The sequence below is a fragment of the Helicoverpa zea genome, chromosome 21 (genome assembly GCF_022581195.2).
Source record: "Helicoverpa zea isolate HzStark_Cry1AcR chromosome 21, ilHelZeax1.1, whole genome shotgun sequence".
Classification (NCBI taxonomy): Eukaryota; Metazoa; Arthropoda; class Insecta; order Lepidoptera; family Noctuidae; genus Helicoverpa; species Helicoverpa zea.
In genome coordinates, this window is record NC_061472.1 from 4119045 (window position 1) to 4131586 (window position 12542).

The 12542-nt window shown below is 35.8% G+C and overlaps 2 long non-coding RNA genes across 2 annotated transcripts; one reads left to right on the top strand and one right to left on the bottom strand.

The window, feature by feature from the left end:
- Positions 1–242: 242 nt before the first annotated feature.
- Positions 243–6153, bottom strand: LOC124640784. The gene is made up of 3 exons (XR_006985594.1): positions 6054–6153; positions 5851–5944; positions 243–1072 (listed from the first exon to the last, which is right to left on the bottom strand). It is a non-coding gene; the product is annotated as an uncharacterized LOC124640784 (long non-coding RNA).
- A 3415-nt stretch (positions 6154–9568) lies between these two features.
- On the top strand, positions 9569–11117 carry LOC124640860. The gene is made up of 3 exons (XR_006985604.1): positions 9569–9640; positions 9828–9936; positions 10326–11117. It is a non-coding gene; the product is annotated as an uncharacterized LOC124640860 (long non-coding RNA).
- The last annotated feature ends 1425 nt before the right edge of the window (positions 11118–12542 follow it).

The window sequence follows — 12542 nt, forward strand, 5'->3', positions numbered from 1 at the left end:
CGGGTACATAGAATCAACGAAGAAAGGGCAAAATTTGAGCAGAAGCAGGTGATTTACGATTCTCTTGTTTTTTGATGGACGTTAATTGAAGTGCAACTCATTTTCAGTTACGTGTTGTATTTTGGTGAAGTAAACAGTAGAGGTTTTTGTATTTTCTTTCTCTGAGTTGGGTTGGTTGGGTTGGTTTGTGAACTGAGATAAAGTTGCACAGATCTTTCAGGGGTATTGAAATAAAACAACAATTTAATTACATGTTTAGTTCAAAGACGCGCCGAACTGTATTTATTATATTGATGATATCATATAAGTGAGGGTTTTTTCGTTAGAACCAAAAATCATAAAATACACCAGAGTTTAATGCTTTACTTAATCATAAGTCTTAAACTACTTGCTACGGAGTTGAGGCGCGAATCCAAGTCTCGAACGAATCACGAGGACCGTGAGCTCCAAAACAAACACATGTCTGTTATGGAGGGAGGGTATGAGATGCCCTCCCCCTGGATCCGCGCCGGTTACAGTTACCTTTTCCCATAGGTAACCATGCCGTTCCCATTCATATTTTCAAATCCATGTACTCGTCTTAGAAAAGTTTGTTAAACTTTTTTTAAAGACAAGTTTTTTGCATATTGTGTTTATGCATAAGACCACGACGTGAACTTCTGTGATCAGTGTCGTCGTTACCCACACGCGACGTAATAATACGTTGGGGGATTCTGATGAAGGTTGAAGCAGCAGAACCCTTATCGAGTATCTGCTGAAAACGTTCAAAGAACGGTTCCTTTGGCCTAGTGTGGTAATTATCTGTACGAAGTTCGTCCCGCAAATTTCAGCGGAACAAACACCTGCAGACAATTTACCATAACAAAACTATCGACAGTGACAACAAAACTCTCCTAACATATAGAGATGATAAAATAGATGTTAAAAGAAAAAGCTGTGTTCGGTCATCGAAATCAGCTTTTACATGGAAAGCCGATTTGGCCTGAGGTGTTGATAAAGGCTATGGAGGAGATGAGATTGCCATGTCGAAGCTTCCACTGCATCTCTGCTAGTTGTCTGGTGAGACAATTACCTGTGAACAAAAATGATTCCTTAACAAAGCTGTCACAAAATAATCAATAAGTCTGGAAAATACTATTGTAGGTATTCAAACTTCTGGTATTCTTGAAAGCCTTTATTAATAGTTAAAGAAATACAATCACATTTTGTTAGGAATTATAACATTGTTCTCACTAGTTTTTACATCATGACAATTCACACCACACTCATTCTTTTTCATAGACTAACAACCCTACATTTTTTAAATGTCATAGACTATAAATTCCTAACACCTTCTCCTATTTTTAATATATGAACATAAATTAAAAATACCTTATAATTACTTCAGAGACACCATCAGTTTTCAAAACATTAACTTAAACAAGTTTTCAAAACATTAACTTAAACACTTCTAATTATAACACTCAATTTACACAACAACTTTATCGCAATGAAATTTAAATTTTTCTTTATATAGTGGTTTCGTCAACATATCCGCTATCTGATAATTTGTAGGACAATATATAACATCTAAATATCCTTTCTTATAATTTTCGTGTATAAAATAAAATCTCACATCTATATGTTTAGATCTCTTGCTGAATGAACCTGTTTTAATCAATTGGATAGCACTCTGGTTATCAATATTCAAACTAATCTTAATACTGCTACCAATTAATTCACTTATAAAAGTCTTTAAGTATAAACACTCTTTAACGCAATCTGCTGCTGCTATATATTCCGCTTCAGTTGACGATAGATTTACTATCGGCTGTCTTTTGGAGCACCAAGCTATAGGTCCACCTGCCAACATTATTATGAACCCTGTTGTACTTCGTCTGGTCTCTGTACAACCTGCATAATCTGAGTCACAATATGCATGCAATCTTGTAATATCTTTCCCAGCATTATACAAAATCCCTTTATCTCTCGTTCCATTCAAGTACTTCAACACCTTCTTTACTGCTAATATGTCTTGCCTTGATGGATTTTCTACCTTTTTACTTGCTTCATTCACAGCTTGACTGATATCTGGTCTTGACCTGGTTGACAAATACAATAATCCACCAACTAGTTCTCTGTATGGGAAATTTGACGTAGCCACCTTAGATTCATTTTCCTTTCCCACAATGCATGGAGTATCTGCAGCTTTGGAATCATACATATTATATTTTCTAAGTAATTTTTCTGTATAATTCTGCTGATGCAACAAAATGCCTTGTTCTGATCTTTTTATTTCAAAACCTATATAGTTTTGAGGTTGTTCATATGTTTTTAAGATAAATTCTTTTTCCAATTGATGCAAGATCTGTAATAACTTTTCCTTGTCTTTTGATATGGCCAAACCGTCATCAACATATATAGCCAATATTATAGTTTTGTCTTCATTAAAAAACACACACTGATCCGACTTTGAAGCTCTCAGTCCAAGTTTCCTTAAAGTTTCTGTAAATCTTTTATTCCATGTCATTGGTGCCTGTTTTAGCCCATATAGTCCTTTCTTTAAATGACAAATTTTATTAGGCTGTCTTTCATATCCTTCAGGAATATACATAAATATGTCTTCCTTTAACTCGCCATACAAAAATGCTGTTTTCACATCAAAAGTTATCATTTCATATTCCTTTGAAGCAGCAATTGCTATTAATGATTTTATTGCTGATTGACTTACTACTGGACTATATATTTCTTGATAGTCAATGCTTTGCTGTTCGAAGCCTCTTGCTACAAGTCTTGCTTTGTAAGTACCATTTTCTTTTATACAAAATACCCATTTACTTGACAATATCTTGTGTCCTTTTGCTCTTCCTACATCAACTATTTCCCATGTATTGTTACTTTCCAATGATTCCTTCTCCGAATTTATGGCCTTCTCCCAATTATTCTTTTCAGCAGACTTCATGACTTCATCATACGTAAGTAATACATAATCTTGCAGGTAAGCTGGTTTTTTCCGTTGTCGTTTTGTATTTATAGTTTCTATAGTTTCTATCTCTGCAGTATTACTTTCTTTATTTTCATCATTTTCTACTTCATCAATAATATCTGGGATGTTATCTTCTATTACATTACTTTGTTGTTCTAACTCTTCTATTTCATAATAACTGTCATCACTTTCTTCTTCTTGATTTATTTCTTCTTCATTATTACCTGGTATTATTTCTGTTATCACCGAACTTCCTGTTTCTTCATATTTTTCTCCAATTTTCTTATTATTATTAATTATAACAATATCCCTTGCTATTTCAATTCTTCTTTCTTCTTTATTCCACAATCTATATCCATTATTAGTATATCCAATCATGATTAACTTTTTGCTTCTTGGATCTAGTTTCTTAATATTCGAATGTAATTGTTTAGCATATACTATTGAACCAAACTTGCATATATTAGATATATTAGGCCTTTTACCATGCCACATCTCATAAGGTGTCTTATTCTTCAAAGATTCACTTGGTAATCTATTTATAATATAAGTAGAACAGTATACAGCTTCACCCCACATTTCTTTATCTAACCCTGAATCAAATAGTAATGCTCTGGTTTTATCTAATAATGTTCGATTTAGTCTTTCTGCTTTACCATTTAGTTGTGGTGAGTATGGTACTGTATAATCTAGTTTTATTCCCTTTTCAGTACACCATTTTTTAAAATCATTGCTTGTGTATTCACCTCCATTATCGCATCTTATGGTAGATACCTTTTCTGTTCTCTCTCTTTCTGTTTCTTCTATATAATGTTTTAAATTTTCTTTAACTTCATTTTTATATTTAAGCAAGTATATTTTTGTAAAATGAGTATAATCATCCATGACGGTTAAAACATAACTATAGCCATCATACGTTTTGTTTTCGAACGGTCCACATACATCAGTATGTAATAATTGAAGTGGTCTACTGGCTCTGTTTCTTACTGTGTTAAATGGAAGTCTTGTTTGTTTAGCTTGTGTACAGATTTCACATTCGTCTATTTGCCTTAATCCATTTATTTTTATTCCATCTGCCACATCTGGTAATATATCTAGTATTTTCTTTCCTGGATGTCCAAGTCTTTGATGCCATTCTAAGGCAGTGCCATTTTCTTTCATTAACAGTGTTTTTTCTTGCATATTATTATCATCCAAATTAATTTTATATAAACCGTTTTCTTTTTTTCCTGTTAATATTAATTCTGACTCCTTATATATTTTTACATTATCTTTGGTAAATATAACCACTCCTTGATTGTTTGTAACTGCATTAACCGATAATAAATTTTGTGATAAGTCAGGAACAAGCAGGGTATTATTAAGAGTACATTTTTTTCCAATGACTTTACCAGTCCCTTTCACCTCTATTGTTTCTTCATTTGCAGTCAAAACAGATGATGGTTTGCATTCAAAAAATTTTAGTATGTCTACATTTTTGGTCATGTGTGCAGTACACCCAGAGTCTACAACAAATTCTTTCAGTTTTGGTTCTTGAATTTCACCGTTTGTAAAAAATGCCTTTTCTATTCTTTTGTTACTTTTTTCTTCATTCTCATTCTTATTCTTATTTTTGAAAAAACAATTTTCTTCTCTGTGATTAATTTTTTTACAGATTGAGCACTGTTTATTTTTAAACTTACAGTCTTTATCTTCATGGTTGTCCCTTTTTTGTTACATTTGAAACATTTTATTGCATTAAACTTTTTCTTTGATGTAGATGAAGATGTAGCTTGAAATGCTAGCTGCTTGTCACTTTCTTTTGCTTTCAACATTCGATTTTCTTCAGCCAGAAGTCTGTTTGTTAAATTTTGAAGGGTTTTCTTATCGTCTGCCATGCATTCCCAAGAAGTTATAAAATAGTTTAAATTATTTGGTAAACAGCTTAGTATTTTGGATATGACCATTTCATCATCTATTTTTGTTCCTAGCTGACTTATACGAAATTGTAAATTTTCTATTTCACTTATTAATTGGGAAAGCGATTGACTCTCTTGTTTCTTATATGTGAAAAATTCTTGTAATAATGCATCTTTGTTTCTTTGCTCAGAACCTTCGAATATTTCACATAATTTTACGTACATTTCACGTGCACTGTTACAATTAATTATGTGACCTTTTAGTTTCTTATCAATACTGCTTATGATAATTCTTTGCACCTGAGCATCTTTGATACTGAAGTCACTTTTCTTGTCATCTTCTTTTGTTTGTGCAATTGTTTTTGCAAGATTTGCCGCTTTTAAGTGTATATTGAATTCAAATTTCCACAATAAAAATGTTTCCGCATCTTTTAATTTTTCTATCTGTATTATCTCAGGTTTTTCCATTTTTTAGTTTTTCACCGTTTTTTTATTTTCTTCCTTGTTATTACTGTTTTTTAGTTTTTTTTTTTTTTCACTTGTTTTTTTATGTTGGGTTTTTCATTACCCAATCCCGGTTTTTAATTTTTTCTTCTCGGGCGTTCTGGGCCCATAACCTATTGTAGGTATTCAAACTTCTGGTATTCTTGAAAGCCTTTATTAATAGTTAAAGAAATACAATCACATTTTGTTAGGAATTATAACATTGTTCTCACTAGTTTTTACATCATGACAATTCACACCACACTCATTCTTTTTCATAGACTAACAACCCTACATTTTTTAAATGTCATAGACTATAAATTCCTAACAAATACCACCTTATTAGACGCAGGAGACCGTAGATTTCCGCCTTGTAGATTATGTATATTGCCCCTAAATTCAAAGATGAACCTTACCTTGTGTCCTAAAATGTTGAGAGACAGGTCCATATTCCCCGTGCTCTTTGAGAGAAGACTAAGTATATTAGGAGATAAAAGTACTTACTGAAGGCTGTATTCTGATGACTTGATGAAGGGCGAGCACGCCCCGCTTCGCACACCACGCAGGGGCGGCGGCGAAGCGAGGTCGCTAGCAGCTCCTGAAAACCACAAGCAATTCAATTAGTGACACCGTCTTACACTCATTGAAAGACTTTCACACATAAAAACAAGAGAGTCTGAAATGAAGGAATTGAAGGAAACACCCACCTTCTAAAGTCACCAAGGAGTGCGCTGATGCAGGGACCGGTTGGTAACCGTGGCAGCCGGGATGGTGGTCGGCGGCGCACTGAAGCACGAGGTGGGCTCAGTGGAATTTATACGGGTCGAAGTGCACCGCCCACTAGAGCCTGCAACGCGCATGCCCGGCCCGGAATACTGCAGTGTCATATATTATAGAAGCTGTGTAATTGTAGAATCTAGAACATACAGATGATGGTGTCGGGACAGAGGTAGCTGCGTGAATTGATAATGCCTTTGTTCTTATAGCACCTGGTCTTCTTACAGCATCTGAAAATTGCTATAAGCAGCATCATCTCATGACCCTTCCAACACTGGTTGACTCTTTGTCTTCATTTGTTGGATCAGCATATGATGATGACGTACCTTAGCACCATATTTTGATGCATACTTACAAGTCTTCTTAAGACCTATTAGTCTTCTTTTGGCAGCTGATGCCTTCAAAACATAATCGGTACTGAAACATACAAAGTGTACTTGCCTGGTCACGCCTTGCGTTTGTGTAAGGGCGTGGTCGCCAGTGGCCGCGTGATTCTTTGTTCCCGTGGAGAGCTGTTGCAATTCCTCCTAGTAATTTATTTTACATCATATTTTTTTCAGTATATTAGTAAAGTCATCAACATAAGCTAGAATGCACATTAATAAATTGTTGTTATGATTAGCTTGAGCTCGCCAAAAAGCTAGCAAAAAAAAAATGTGTGAAGAAAGTTTTCCGAAATTACAGATAAATCTAATTTAATAATTTGAGTATATACTTCTAAATTACATTTCTGTAAATATTCATATTCTTTGTGTGCTGATCATTAACCAACCATTGTCTGTAGTGGTAGATATGGGAGGTTGCACAGATCTATGTAGATTTTGGTGTGGAAATGGATTGATGCCCGAAGAGGGTCGTTGGTTTGAAAAAACTTAATGGACAGTCACAGTTATAGTTTAGAATTTAAGTATATTTATTTGTTAGTTTGATTCTTGGATTAAGACTTATAGTCTTTATTTCATATGATTCGAGCGAAACCACGGACAGTAGCTAAAGCAGATATTTCTCATCTGTGTGTACCTGTGTAAATAAATGATTTTGAACTCATACATCATAACGGCATGTATTGATTGGACCTGCGCTCTGCAATAGGGCGTTGTCCCTTTATGTTGCAGCAGTCCGAATGTGATCGTGTCCAGTGACAAGATTATTAACGGCAATTTCGAAATAATTTATGACATAGGTAAGGTACATATTGTAGATATATGAAAAGTATTTTTTGTCATTTTCTTTTGGGTGGCCAAAACAGGTGAGTGTGGCTCACCCGATACATATCAAAGTTGATGATACCCTCATCTCCCGATCTCCATCACAATCTGAGAAGAAAATGTTACTACTTTTTTTCAGAGATTTAGTCCTGAAAACTTTAGATCATGCCTAAATAATGCTTTATCTTATCCCTTTAATCTCCATGAATTAATTTAATTGCCATTTATATTTCCAGGTGGAGGTGATAACTGCTGGACTAGGCGAATTATCCCTGCGGGTCACCGGCTAGCTGGGTCCCTACGCTCCCTACATCTCTGTACTACCGTCCAAATCTCTTGTCTCGAGGTATGTATAGATACTCGACATTTTATTAACTAAGCCATGAATGAAGGCAGCAAACAACCTGTAGATTGCTAATAAAAAAGTTCAGGTATTTGAAAACGTAACAGGTGGCACATTACCATTCAGCCACTACACTCTTGGTATAAGAACTGCCACAATGGCAAAGCATGCTTGCATAAGTAGTTCACCTGTTGAGCTTTACGTTCTTGGCATCTTGCCCGCTTTAGGAAAAGTATCACTAAGGGTTTGTTCAACTCGCCTCGACTTTGTAATTTTGGCAGAACTGGAAAATTGAACACCTACTTAATTATGTACCTGAAAAAGGTCTCCCTTCCCGGTCAAAACACCACAATTGATATAATACCTATATTTTTTTATGTCACAGATCCCTGAGGACCATTCACAAGTAGCAAAAACAATACAGAAAAAAATGAGCAACACCACCGCTACAAAATACGACAAAGTTCGAGATTACAAAAAAATTGTGGATGAGCTCACAATAATGCAAGTGGACATGACAACTCTTACGGAAACCATTAAACTATTTAGCGACCGCATATTTGCTGAAGATTACAACCATTGTTACGAAGATATCGAGGAAGCATCAGTCACTGACGTAGGGGTGCTTACAGACTACAAGCTTCCAAAATTACTCCAAGAAGAAACGTTATTTGGAAAGCTTAATTGTCTCGCTGTGGCTCACCAGTTGTTCGAGCTAGAAGACATGAGTGCCATTGAAGCGAAATTAGGGAGACCAGTTGATGAACATGACATGTTTTATGTAAAGCGACCGCCGAAGGAACAAGAGAATAATGGAGATGGAACCGTGACTGCACAACGTATGATGGTGGTACGCCTGAAGAAACGCTCCAATAATAATGTGTAATTGTTTGAATAAATCATGATTTTAATTGGTTTTTATTTCTACATCCTTTGGTACTTCTTTTGTGATAGGTTTGGAAACTTCCATATTTTTAGATGGCTTTATACATTGTGTTAGGAAGAATCCTTTGAAAGTATACCATAAAATGCATTAAAAGTAGATACATGGGGGTGGTAAGGTTTTCCTATGGGAAAATCTGGAATATTCCTGCCGGAGTGTCGAAGTAAGGATCAAAGAGCACGCGGTGCGGAGAATGGAAATAGGGCGTGGCTCTGAAGTAGGAAGTTAGGTTTAAAATAATTGGGATCAGTTTTGGTTTTTCGTTGTAATCTGGGATTAAATTTTTTATCAACTTCTCAAAAGGAAGTAGGTTGTCAATGCGGATCTTTATAATTTTGGTTTTATATACTTGGTTACGTCTCGGTTTTTTGTTTGAAAAGGTAATATGTATAGAATCTGACGAAGCAAACCCCAGGACCCAAAATTGTAGGCACGCTTCGGGTATGGATTTGGGTCGGTCTGAGGACACTACAAAATAGTGAAGGATATCATCAGACAGAGTGTGAGAGGTAACTCCTTAACGGTATCTACCAATTATCTTGTTTTTGGGCTTGTTTTATTTGTATTTTTAATTTTGTAATTTGGAGAATTTTACAATGCGCGGAATGGAGGCAAAGTGCAGTTCAGCACTTTTTTCAGCCTCTTCATGTTGGACTTATTTTCATTGTGCAAAAATAATTTAAATAAAAAAAATAATCTCGTCGAGCCTTCGCTCACATATCTTTAGGGTTAACAGCATTCTGCACATAACGCATCGAATCAGAACTATTGATTTTTCCGCGGCACGCATAGGTCTTGCATCCTCATAAATATATCAAAATGTCTGGTCCAGCATCTAGATCTAGGTATATTAAATCAAATCGAGACTATCGATTAGTTCCGCGCTGCGCACCTAGGTCTTATGTACCTCTATTATTTGTATAGATAGGTGACGCCCTCGAAACTGCAACTAGTGCGCTATCGGATACCGAGTTGGCGAGACGATTCTCTAACTAAGAGTTACCTACTGAGTCACCGACTGAGGTAATTAGGCAGATTTATTGCACAATTTTAGTGGTGTTTAGTATTTTTTTTAATTGCTTTTATTTATTTTTCGAATTATTAACCATTAACTGTAGTGTTGTTACAATTGTACATAGGTACCAGGAATTACTAGGTACTTGTGAGGAATAACCAGCATCAACTAATATTTATTTGTTTATGATTTCAGGCGGTGCAGTTAGCTGAGCAACAAGTAGGCGTGGCGACTTCGCCGCGCCACAAGTTGATCCTCCGAGTCTACTTAAGACCACGCGCATCGGAAGTCTTCTACATTATCGGTAGGCTTTTAATATCTGTTTTTTTAATCACCTTAAATCTTCTTTTAGATTGTTTTGAATACCTAATAATTGAGGCTATCTTTGAAATATTTCTGATTTTGATTCTGAACATCTTTGTTGTTAAGGGTAGTCAGTCATCTTTGGTGTTAGAAGCGAGTCTGACCACCAGTCTTGCCAAGGGGTATTGGGTTACCCGGTTAACTGGGTTGAGAAGGTCAGATAGGCAGTCGATCCTTGTATAAAACTGTTACCCAGGTGCATCCGGTTAGACTGGAAGCCGACCCCAACATCGTTGGGAAAAGGCTCAGGAGACGATGTCTTACCAATTGAGGTTATAGATACAGTTAAATGTGAGCTACTTGTGCTAATATTTGATTATTACTTTGCAGATCCTGGTTCTTCTCAGGCAGCTGGACTATTTCTTCGTAGCGGCCAACGGCACCATGGGTTGATCTAAAACTGAATTAGTAGTAGTGTAGCTTCCACGGATTATTTATTTTTTTATAAATAGGGTATTATAAAAAAATAAGTAGTCCGTGGAAGCTACGACTTTAGTTTAACTTTTTTTTTCACTTTTGGATCACACGAAATAAAATTGCAAGCTGAGTGTTGTAACGCAGGTGTAACGTTATATCATTCTCTAGTGGAAGCTTCGATATCGATCTCCTGTATTTGAAATGCCATGTCACTGGAAATTCAAAATGTTATAACCTGGATTATGATCATTGCCCCCTAAAGTCGCGAATCCAGCACGGCTTAAATGGGTGGATACCCAACAATGACACTGATTGCAATAACATCCATGCATTTAACATGCAGATCTGCAATCATTATTCTCTTTCTAAAAACTGCAGTTGTTAATTCACAAATGCAGTTAAGAAAGACTAGGATTTATTAATTGGATTTTTCGCTTAAATAAACGGTATCGCTGTGTTTACGTAGCGTTAAGATTAAATAGAGGAAGCGTTAATGTGACCATCATTTTCATGTTTCTTTCTATTGCCTCTGGTCTTTGTGACACGGTCCGCATTCAATAACCGACAACAACAAAAAACTCACCTGGACAAACGAGTTAAAGTTGTTAATCGGATAAAATATTAGATTAAGTCTTATTTAGTTTGTAAGAAATGAAATATCAAAAGTCCTTGGACTAAACGAACAAATAAAACGTCAAAAAATTATTGTTGTGGTCTTATTTCAATGTAAGGGCTAGATTCGCCTCCCTTTCCCTTTTTGAGTCCCTTAAAACTCTCCCTAAGAAGTCCTAAGCACCTACGCCATTGTACTCCCTTATTTATGACCCTCATGAACTCTCTTATGTACTACCCTCTTTTACCCTATGTGCTCCCTTTTTTATTTGGTTGTGTATTCTTTCCATATTACCTCTATGTAGTATCATAGTGCTCCCCTATGTACTCCTTATGTACCTCAATTTAAAATTGGATGGATGTGCCCACATACTTTATTGTGGATTGGATCTGCTCCTGGGTTGTGGTCATGCTCAAATGGCACTATGATAGACTGCCACAGGCCATTACGATATCTGACTAGTCCTTAACTACCGATATGAAAGGTTTAAGGAGGTTGACTTCTAATCTTGGTATCACATCGAATTATTATAGATGATCTCTTTATGTGGATTTGAGGATCTCAAAGTATAAGAAGACTAATTTGCAGTCGAACTTTAAGAACAGCAACAAATCTGGAAAACCATATTTTTAATTGTGGGCTCTGTAATGGATTATTATTTAACATCTTCAGATATTTTCGATACCTGCATTTTTTATTTGGACCATCTCAGAATTCAACCAGTTTAAAAATCAGTCCTAGGGCCATTCTTCTATTATGATTTAAGTACTCAGATTGCAGACAAAAGCAAAACAAATCAAAATGCAAGAGGGTGGTGGTGGGTGGTAGGTGGTAAAGCTTCTAGAACCTTCCAAAAATCAATAATTTCCGCGCCACGCATCTCGAATGCGACAAGGGGTGGGCAGGGCAGGGTAGGTACCCTAACTATGGTATAGCTAGCTTATGTACTAGCTTTAAGACTAAATTGCAGCCGGATACGAACAGGGATTTATATAAACTGCCACATTTATTTTTTTATTTAACATCTTCGAATATTTTATAAATCTGCAAGAAGGATAGTAGGTAGTAGATAAGATATCAAGTTAAGTTATTGAAGTTTAGTATTTAGTATACCTACTTTTAGCTTTACAACTCTAGACTTTACAAGTCTAAATGATAAGACCAGCTAAGCATTCAATCAGTTTTATAATCAATCCTACAGGCATAATAGAGGCGATCTCCTCTTAAGATCTAAGTATTCAGATTGCCCACAGCAAATAAACAAATCAAATGCAAGTCCATAACTATTATGGAGGGTGGTGGTGGGTGGTAGGTGGTAAAGCTTCTAGAATGTTCCAAAATCAATAATTTCCGCGCCACGCATCTCCTGCAGGACGAGGGGTGAGCAGGGTACCTAACTGTAGCTAGCTTATGTAGGTACAATATTTTAGACTAAAGTGCAGCCGGATACGAACATAGATAAATCTAGAATGCCACATTTCATTTATTTTTTTATATAACATCCTTTGATATTTGGG